The sequence below is a fragment of the Centrocercus urophasianus genome, unplaced genomic scaffold (assembly GCF_019232065.1).
Source record: "Centrocercus urophasianus isolate 14NV4802_14NV808 unplaced genomic scaffold, USGS_Curo_1.0 seq_11, whole genome shotgun sequence".
Lineage (NCBI taxonomy): Eukaryota > Metazoa > Chordata > Aves > Galliformes > Phasianidae > Centrocercus > Centrocercus urophasianus.
In genome coordinates, this window is record NW_024884253.1 from 74375596 (window position 1) to 74385254 (window position 9659).

The window sequence follows — 9659 nt, forward strand, 5'->3', positions numbered from 1 at the left end:
ACGGGTCTTACTCTTCTGTTTCTGAGGATAGATAGCACAGGACTTAATATAAACTTTGACCTCATCTCTCACGCAGTAGGCATTCAACTCAGATTTTGAGATTAACAGTTTCTAATTGGTTGGCTCTTCTGCAAATTCATCTGTCTGTACAGAGAGAATGGTGATGTTTTATTTTATACAATCGATAATATTGGGTTTCATTATGTTCACATTCCAGCACTGCAGTATTTTGATAACCACAAATTAAATGCTTTGAAATTTACATTCCATGAGAAATTTTTCAGCAGCAGTGTTTAACTGTAATTCAATAAATGTAAAAACAACTCACAAACACTTTAATCCTAGTCTTTCCTAGAGATGAAAATTCATTTTTCTTAGAGCAGTTCAGATAAGCAGAGGCATTAGTGCCATTTGTGACCGATACATTCCTGATTGAAGAGCATTGTTATTTTGTACTTTGGAGGAGATCTGTGCACTTCTGTGCTGAATTTTGTTAGTGTAACCCCTTATATCCAAAAGGAATTTTAATTCTCAATCCTCTCACTATTTGGTCTCAGTAAGGTAATTTTTCTGCTTCATTAATGTAACTGATACAGCCCAACTCTCTTCTTCCAGAGGAAGATCTACTTCGGGACTGAGACAGGGAAAGTCTAATTGGCCCTGATATTATTGGAAGACCAGTTGAGGAATCTGAGAGCAAAGGTAGAACAGACCCCTTGCTTTGGAAGGGGATAGTACTGTGTTGGAATGAGGCCACATCTTCCTGGCTTGGAAGAGTCTATTTCTCTGTTCTGCTTTGTTGATCCCTTTTCTCACATTTTTGCTCTAACTGATGTCTTGATGCAAAATGTCTTTTTTTCTTCTTTTCTTTTCTTTCCCTTTTCCTTTTCTGTTCTCTTTTCCTTTCCCTTTTCCATTCTTTCTACTTTTGGTCAACTTGTAACATAGCACAGAACAGAATTTGATTGAAATGTTTGGCTCCTTTCCATTCTGTGAAACAGACTCATGTAGATTAAAATCATGCTGTCTCAGTTTCCCAGTCTGTCAACTGGAGATGAGATTTACTGGAAGAAACTTCAAAAAATCATTATAACGATATAACAATTAGAAGATGAACATTCAACATTATAGGAACATGATAGAAGGTTTAAGAAGAGAAAGGGCAAGTTGTAAAGTTGATTACCATATAGCCTTAAGTACTCTCTATCTCTCACAGAGTGATTTGGATTATATTCCATAACCTTCTCACAGGTTTTGCTCATTTTTTTTCTTACTTTTCTAGCTACCCTTAAAAAGCCCATGTTCAAATTTCTATATGTCATAATGGACCTAATTATAAACTCTTAAGCATTTTACTTGTTTATTCTTTGCACGTGCCAGTGTGATATATGTTACTGTTCATGTACATTTTAGTTTGGATGAAGATCACTTTAGCTGCACTGTACAATGTAAAGTCCTGTACATGTTGCTAATTTTTTGTTTTGTTCTCTAACAATGTTCAAGTTTGGCTTTCTAAGGCACTAAGTGCAGTTTACCTGACAGTAACTTTTGAACTTTGAATTGTAAACAATTTTTTCATGTGATTAGAAGATAGACTTTCCCACTTTGTGAGAAAAAGGCAAACAGAGGTGGAAAGCAATATTATTTTTTGCAGTCAACTGTTGGCAAATACTCAGCATCCCTGGCAAGCTGAGAAACAACACTGTTCTTCCCACAAAACGTGATATGTCTGTCTGTGGCATGGCAGTGTTGTTCCTCATCCCTAGGGATAAAGTATTAAAGGTAAAGTGCCAGGAAATAAAAGTAAGGAAAAAGGAAAAAAACTTCATCTGTTGAATGGCTTATTTTTTTTTCCTTTATTGTCAAGTATTTTCACTCTCAACATCTTTCTTTGCTATAGATTCCAGAGAATTTCATTTGTTATTGATTCTAGAGACTTTCCTTCCTTTAGATCTTTATTTTTATATTATTTATTTCCAAAAGTCCTCTCTTCTCAACCCCAGTCTTTGCCAACTTTGCTTTATTAGAACTTTCAACCTCCCCTGGGAATTTTGAATTCAAAGGTTTTGAACAAGTCTGAAATTTTCTAAACCAAGAATAGAGCCAGCTGAATCCTTATTAAAAATTTCTGCCAGGCTTGCAAAGTATTTTCATGGACTTAGAAAACAGATCACAAAAGTATTCAGCATGACTCTCAAAGTATGCAAATGTTGCTTTTAAGGACCAGACACATGAAAAAAAATAATTTGTTTTGCCATAAGAGAGTATTTCCTGTGTTTCATTGCTGGAATTCTTTTCATTTTCTCCCATTCTCCCACAGTAGGCTCAGATTTAATTTTCATTTTCTTTCTTCTGTCTTTTTTTTCCTTTTCTTTACACAGAACTATTCTCTGCTCCGTTATTACAAGCCACCTCTGCTGAGGCAGAGAGAGGTATAAACAGTTTCAAATATTCAATTCTCATAGAAAAAGGCCACAAGGAAACATAGTCTGCTTCAGGAAATGTCCCAGAGAAATAACAAAGTTAAGTCAACAGAAAATCCTTACACATTAATAAACATTTACTTAAATTAGTCACCCTTGTTTTCCATCACTAAATCTAAATCTAAAACTTCTTCTTTTTTTCTTTTTTAATTACTCCAACTAAAGTTATCTATCTCCCTCAGCCATGTGACCAACATAAAACAAAACGCTTATTAGCAATTGTTGCAATTAAGGAACATAATAGGCCAGTTAAGAAGTTGTACTGGCATTTGAATTAAGTCATGAGGCTTTTCTTAGGTCTCACTTATTTTTAGTGTGAGTCTCTAAAACTACTGAGAAGAAAATAGATACCCTTGAGAGTTTAGCAGCAAAGAAGCAGCTCCTGTCTCTGTTTTTCTGTAGTGACAAATGCTAGTTGTCTTCTCAGCACAAAAGAGAAGAACTCTTTTAATAGGCAGAGCTCATGCTTCCAATTCTGCCAAAGCTGCCAGCTTGATAAAGAAAATCCAATCTCTTCCACTTTCCTTACTGTTAGTGTTGGTATGGCCTGTATGTAATGAAGCGATGGGTGTATTATGAATCTCTGTGTACAGAGGTGACAAAACCAGGACTCCTCCTACAAAGGCAGGCAGCTATTTACAGTAGCTAAGTAATGGCACTAATAGGATAAAAAGTTCCAGCCATGTCCTGTGAAAAAAAGAAATGACTGTTACCCGGCATTCCCAGATGGTATCAGCATCAAAGCTTCCAAATTTATTAGTTCAGTGCAGATAATGAAGTTTAATACAAAAGTAAGGATCCTGGAGGGACTGGGTGAAGAATTAAAAAGGCAAGAAGTGTGAAGAGCGGCTGAGGTTGCTTTTAGGTAGTTCTGTGTGGAATTAGGAGTTTGACATTGTCTCGCTCCAATTTACAGGAGGGAGAGGAGGTTCTTTTATTATCTATATACCTGGCGTGAGATTAAGAAAAAATGGTTCAAATGTTGGTCTGACCTGTTTATTACAATTACAAATATTACAAATCTTAATTAGGGAAATGGGGAAGGGGAGGACGGACACTATTATGAATTAGGGCAATGGGGAAGGGAAGGAGGGCGATAGAAAAGGTAGAAAAGATAGAAAAGAAGAAGCCAGGAGTCGTTATAGGAAGCAAGAGGGAGATAGTCACCACCATGGATCCAGTTTGATCTTCAGTAGTGGTGGGTAGTTGGGCATTGTTCTGTTGATGACCACGACAAGAATAACAACGGTGACCATGGCGATGATGGCCCCTTTTCAATAGTTTCAGAGTGGTCGAGTCAGCTGTCTTTGGAGTGACAGCTCAAACCCAAAGTGCTTGAGTCAGCTCTCCTTGGAGTGGCAGCTTCTGGCTCTGGGATCTCAGCAGAAACTCCTTTGTTCCCATCTTCCGGACCTTGCCAGCAGATAAGAGGGAGCAGGAATGCCCATCTGCATCCTGTTTTTCACAGAACACACTAGTATCATTCCCCAATTTTCCCATAACAAGCTGGAGCTGTTTAGTCTCAGGCCAGATCTTCCATCAGTAAACACTCCTGAGCACTCTTGTCCGGACGCAAGCAGCTCTGGAGGAAGGGGCTTTCAAATGTCCACAGAGTGATATCAATTGTCACATGGTTAGCACCCATCAGTTGCCTCCCCAACAAATCATTCAGAGTCTTATCACAAAAAAAACCTCAGGAAGCAAGCTTTGAGCCAAAACACAAAGAAGGATTCTCACAGACATTATAATCCTTGTGGGTCCCTTCCAAGTCAGAATATGCTGTGATTCTTGGCAACTTTTCAAACAGGTGAAGAATGCAGGAATGTCTTTTAAATAATAAGAAAGTGAAAAAAATATCATAGGAATTTCCACATTGAGGCAAAATGATAACTTGTTTGGTTCATTATATTTTAAATCAGCATAAGTAACATGCTAACAGTGCTGGCAGAGCAGGGCAGCAGGACAAAGCAAAGATGACTCCTCTGGTTTCTCAGTGCAAGAACTGTATTGCTGAATAAACTGCACTCAGGGGTGATCCCATGATATGCATGGGATGAAGCTGCTGCTACAGGGCCAGCTGGTGCCCTCTGATGAGCATGGAGAGAAGATGGGGTAAAGCCATTTTCTCTCAGGGCAGTTGATCAGAAACATTTTTGCAAATTCCCATCATATTTGTGTCATAAATACTGACACAGTCTTGCAGTCTTGCAGACTACTTGTGGCTTTTGTTTAGGGTAGGTGAATTTAATAGAATCATAGAATGATTTGATGGGGGACCTTCAAGAACACCCAGTTTCAATCCCCTTGCCATTGGCAGGGTTGCCACCCATCAGATCAGGCTGCACAGAGCTTCATCCTACCTGGCCTTGAGTGCCTTAGGGAATGAAGCATCCACAACCTCTCCGGGCAACCTTTTCCAGTGTCTCACCACCCTCTGAGAAAAAATTTCCACTTCTAATCTAAATCTCCCCTCTTTTGGTTTAAAACCACAACCTCCTGTCCTATCACTATCAGATTATGAAAAAGTCAGGCTCCTTTTTGATTGTAATCTCCCTTTCTCCCTTCATGTACTGGAAGACCACAATGAGGTCTCTGTAGCTTTCTCTTTCCCAAGCTGAGCAAGCCCAGGTCCCTCAGCCCTTCCTCATAGAAGAGGTGCTCTAGCTTTCTAGTCATCTTACTTACTAATAAATTTAATAGCTAAAATGGCCATTGTGTAGATCTGGTGTTATGTGTAGTAAAATTGAATTTTAGCCTCTAGTTAATCTGGAGTTATTTTTAACATTGGAATAATAGTGGAATATTAGGGAATATAATGACTTGTAGGTTACTTAAAATGCAGTATGGAGGAAGGATTCCGTGATAATGGAGAAGCACTATGTCAACCCCATCACTTCCTTTACCAATTATTCATGTTCACTGTTGAAGGCTTATGTTGCATTTACAAATATAAATGAATACCTTGTGCCACTTTTTAATATTGAATTGCATTTATATATTAGCAGAATTTCTTATTTGTTTAAAAATGTATTATGACTTTCTCCTTGAGTGTGAGTACTTCAGACTCTCTTCTAGCCTCTTTTCCTCTGTGGCTTTCCAGTTTATTGCATAGATAAGACACAATTCAGGAACTTGTTATTTTCATGGTTTGTCTTTGCTTTCTGCATGCTTCTACTAAATTACTAAATGACACTGATAGAACATAGTGATAGAAGTAATTCTATATACTATAAATTTATAGAATTTATAGAAGTAAGAAATCAAACCTCCATACTCTTGTAAGAGTTGGATATCTTTATTACAAAGTATTTTTTTCTAACATCATAATTCATTTTTTAAATCTGCTATAGTAACATTCCCTTCTAACAAGATAATGAAATATAAAAGCATAGCACATGATTCCTGAAAGCTTCCACTGCTTCAGTTCATCTCAGATACCCTATGAAAATATACTGAGATGCATTACATTTGGTTTGGCTCTCTAATTTAAATCAAAATATAAGAATGATACTGAAGAACACGGCATCACTGAAACAAAATTGCCTGTATTATGATCATCACAACTTTTGCTTATGTTTCTACAGAGCAGAGGAATAAGACCATTATCCTGTTCCACGTGGCTTGTGAATTCCAGCCTGTGAACAATTGCTCACATCAAATGCATGACTGATGTAGTTTTGAAGCATCATGACAAGTCTTTAATTAATGAATCTGCAGGAATTTTGAAAAATCTGTAATTGCCAATTCACTTTCCCCCTATTTTATTGTTGTTCTTGTCGTTCTACCTTGCATATCAGAGCAAAAAGCCACTATCCTCTTTTTTTTTTTTTTTTTTTTTTTTTTTTCACATTTTAAGATGGTTCTTTTTAGTGGGACATGAATCGCTGTGAATATATGAATATACAGTTCTGTGTAACTAAAAGCACTTAGATAAATAGTTCCAACTGAAAAAGGTAGATAAATTAAGTGCAGGGCTATCACAATTACAATTATTCTTTGTAGCATTTTCTCTAAGCTTTTAGCACTTCTGGGAATTTTCTCAATTCCAGCTGCTCACTAATACCTTAAAAATGATGGGGTTTTTTTGTTTGTTTGGTTGGGTTTTTTTCTGGGGGGGTGGAGGGGGAATGGGTTGTTTCTTGTTTTTTTTTTTCTTTTTGCTTGTTTGTTTGTTTTGAAAAAGTAAAAAAAGGCCCTGTAGAACCATGTAACTGCTGTCATAAAAATAGGAACTACACACCCATTTCTTGATTATTTGTAAAATCAAAGTGGCAATCCATAGCAGAAGCATAGCTCCTAGCAAGAAATATTCAAGATATTCCTTACTAGCTGAATTTGTATGATTGCTTGTGCAGGGAGCCATGAAATTCCAGGAAGGTAACACAAAGAAAAAGGGCACTCAGCATGGTTTTCACAGCTTTCTTGAAGATAGACGCAAGAGGATGGGCTGTGTGAATATTAAATTTTAAAAGCCCTTTATACTTTAGGAAGCCTTTAAAACTATAAAAAATTTAAAAGGGTTTATAAAAACTATATATATGCAGTCTTCAAAAGAGCTTGAAATATGTTTGGAAAGATCAAAGAAGAATATCTTACATTATCATATGATGGAGGAAGGAGAAGGGAAGGAGGAGAGAGAATAAGTGTGTGGTGTTTGGTGTTACAGGTGAAGAACTGAAGTGAGGATAAAGGTATGCTTTTCACAGTCTTAGCTGACACACACTATTTGCCATCTTCATTTTTTTATCCATCTGAGTCCTACTTAGAAAACTGTAGGAGGTGAGGTGCGAAATATCTGAATAACCCATGATATTCTGTGGAAAAGAAATGTGCCAGTTTTAGTACTTGAATGACTCTAATTATCATATTGTGGGCGAGAGTGCTGAAAGCTTAACATTTCAGTGAGGTATGGTGGTATTATACAATGCAAGATGTTGATATGTACCTATAACTTGTATGTGAAGTAGTGCGACATTAAAAGCAACGACAGAATGCCCTTTGCCTTTAGGCTAATACCATACATGAAATTTAGTCCTGTTCTAAAGTGCCCTTTATAAATCTTTCATCCAGCATGTTGCAAGAGGCTTGAAAAGTGGCACCTAACAGTTCAAAGAGTTCCTTTGGTTTTGCTACGGCAAGCAAGCTTTCAAATCTGAGATTGCAATACCCGCATGCACACACAAGCACACCGTTAAGAGGTGTTGTGCTGCTGTCAGGTTAAATTTTGTTTTCAATTTAAATTTACAAAGCTTTTTCTAAAAAAATATATGTGTAATGATATATAGTATTATTTAAGATATTATCATATATGATAATGTAAATATATGTTTACAAATGCATATACATAATTTTATATATACAGATATGTCATTGATGTGAAAGAAAGCAATGACCTTATAGTTTTTCCTGAAATTCTTGTGTTTGCAACTGAAATATTATATTGTCTTTTCAGTGCTGGAAAAACAAACCGATAAAAAAACAATACAGTAGCAAAAATAAAAAAAAATCCTCATTAATTGACCAAGCTGATAGATGTAACTAACTGTCCCCAGAAGTCATAGGCAGTTTCACACTGTAAGCCACTTCTGTATACTATTTTCACTTCCACAATTTTGGTGTTTTCATTTTTTTTCCATAACCAGAGGTGGTTTGTTCTCAGATAATTAACAGGACTTAAGTTTATCTTCTGCAGAGACAAATTCAGTTCTTAACCCCCCAAAATTTGTTCTACATTAAATGAAATTGGTGTCATTTGATACTTTCTCTTCTGCTAAATCATTGGCATGCTAAAGCACACTATCATTCTTTCTTCTTTAGCACTTCCCATCTTACCACAATAGACTTTTGTGTACTTGCATACAGCATTTTGGTCAGACCACGGCTATTTTATGATTCTGTGATTAAAAAGCAACAGTACTATTTCAGCTGTTCCAGCCAACCACACAGGACGTTGGTGGGGTGCCTCTTCTCCCTCTGCTTTGTACAGATGCAACTGCCTGGTGTCTGTCTCATGTTTTTATGACTTTTGGTTATTGGTATTCCACATCATAACATCATGTAGTGCACTGGGAGTTGAAGTGTTAGTGCTCCAGTTCTGGGCACCTGTCCCAGAAGAGAAGAAGAACCACATTCCCCAGAAGACTGCTCGCTGTTTGTTATCATTTCTACTCAGAGGGAACATTGGTAGGTCATCTGACCTGTTCTTCTTTGTCAGGCTGTACTCCTTGCTGCTCAACCAGACTGCACGTTGCACCTCAGTGTTTTAGTGCGGCCTTTCCAATTTTTGGACATAGTTTCTCATTTTATTTGATTTATTAGCTTCAATTCTAATTATATTGTGAGCTAGAGGATTGTTTGCATAGTGTTTTCTTAATCAACATGAAATTGAAACGAAACATATAAGACACAGAAATCAGTTGTTTTCACTGTCTCGGTTTGCAGTACATATATGTAAAAATAAAATTATATTTAAGAACCATATTTTGAGGTTTTGACACTACCATAGCTAATATCCTCATAGGCAGGCAAATGAGTAACTGTGCTTGTTAAAGGTTTTCAGGAACTTACATATGTAACTGCTTTATCCTGTGATGTCCATGAGGCTTTCTATGATCTACTGAACTCTTCTAAGAGGGGTGCATTATTTTATGATGTTAAGACAATTTATTTATATGTAGTTCTGCTCCTTTATTTTCAACCTTATCTTACATCAAACTCATTATATTTGCCATGGTAGTTCCCAACATATTTTACGAATGATGTAGTAATTATTGAATATTTTGAGTTTGTTTAAACTCACAGTAATCCTATTAAGTAGGGAATATGGGTACATGTATGTAGAGGTTTATATTTCCATATGTGCTTTGAAGCACATAGAAGCAATGCACATCAAATTTATAAGCTCTATCTTGACTTCTTACTGAAACTAAGAATGCCATTGAAGCCATCAAGCATGTTATGTTCATAAGGAATGCAGACTCCTACTCAAAGTGAGCAATTTGTGTTACAGACCAAGATAGGGATGCTGAGAGAATATTTTGAGTTGCTTGTGAAGTTTTGAATCTTCAAGCAATGGCATTTCTATAAGAAGAGATAAGCTCAATGAACAATAAAATAGTGTTTTGCTGCATAAACAAGTCTATTCACTTCTCAACACATACTTAAAAAAAAAAAAAA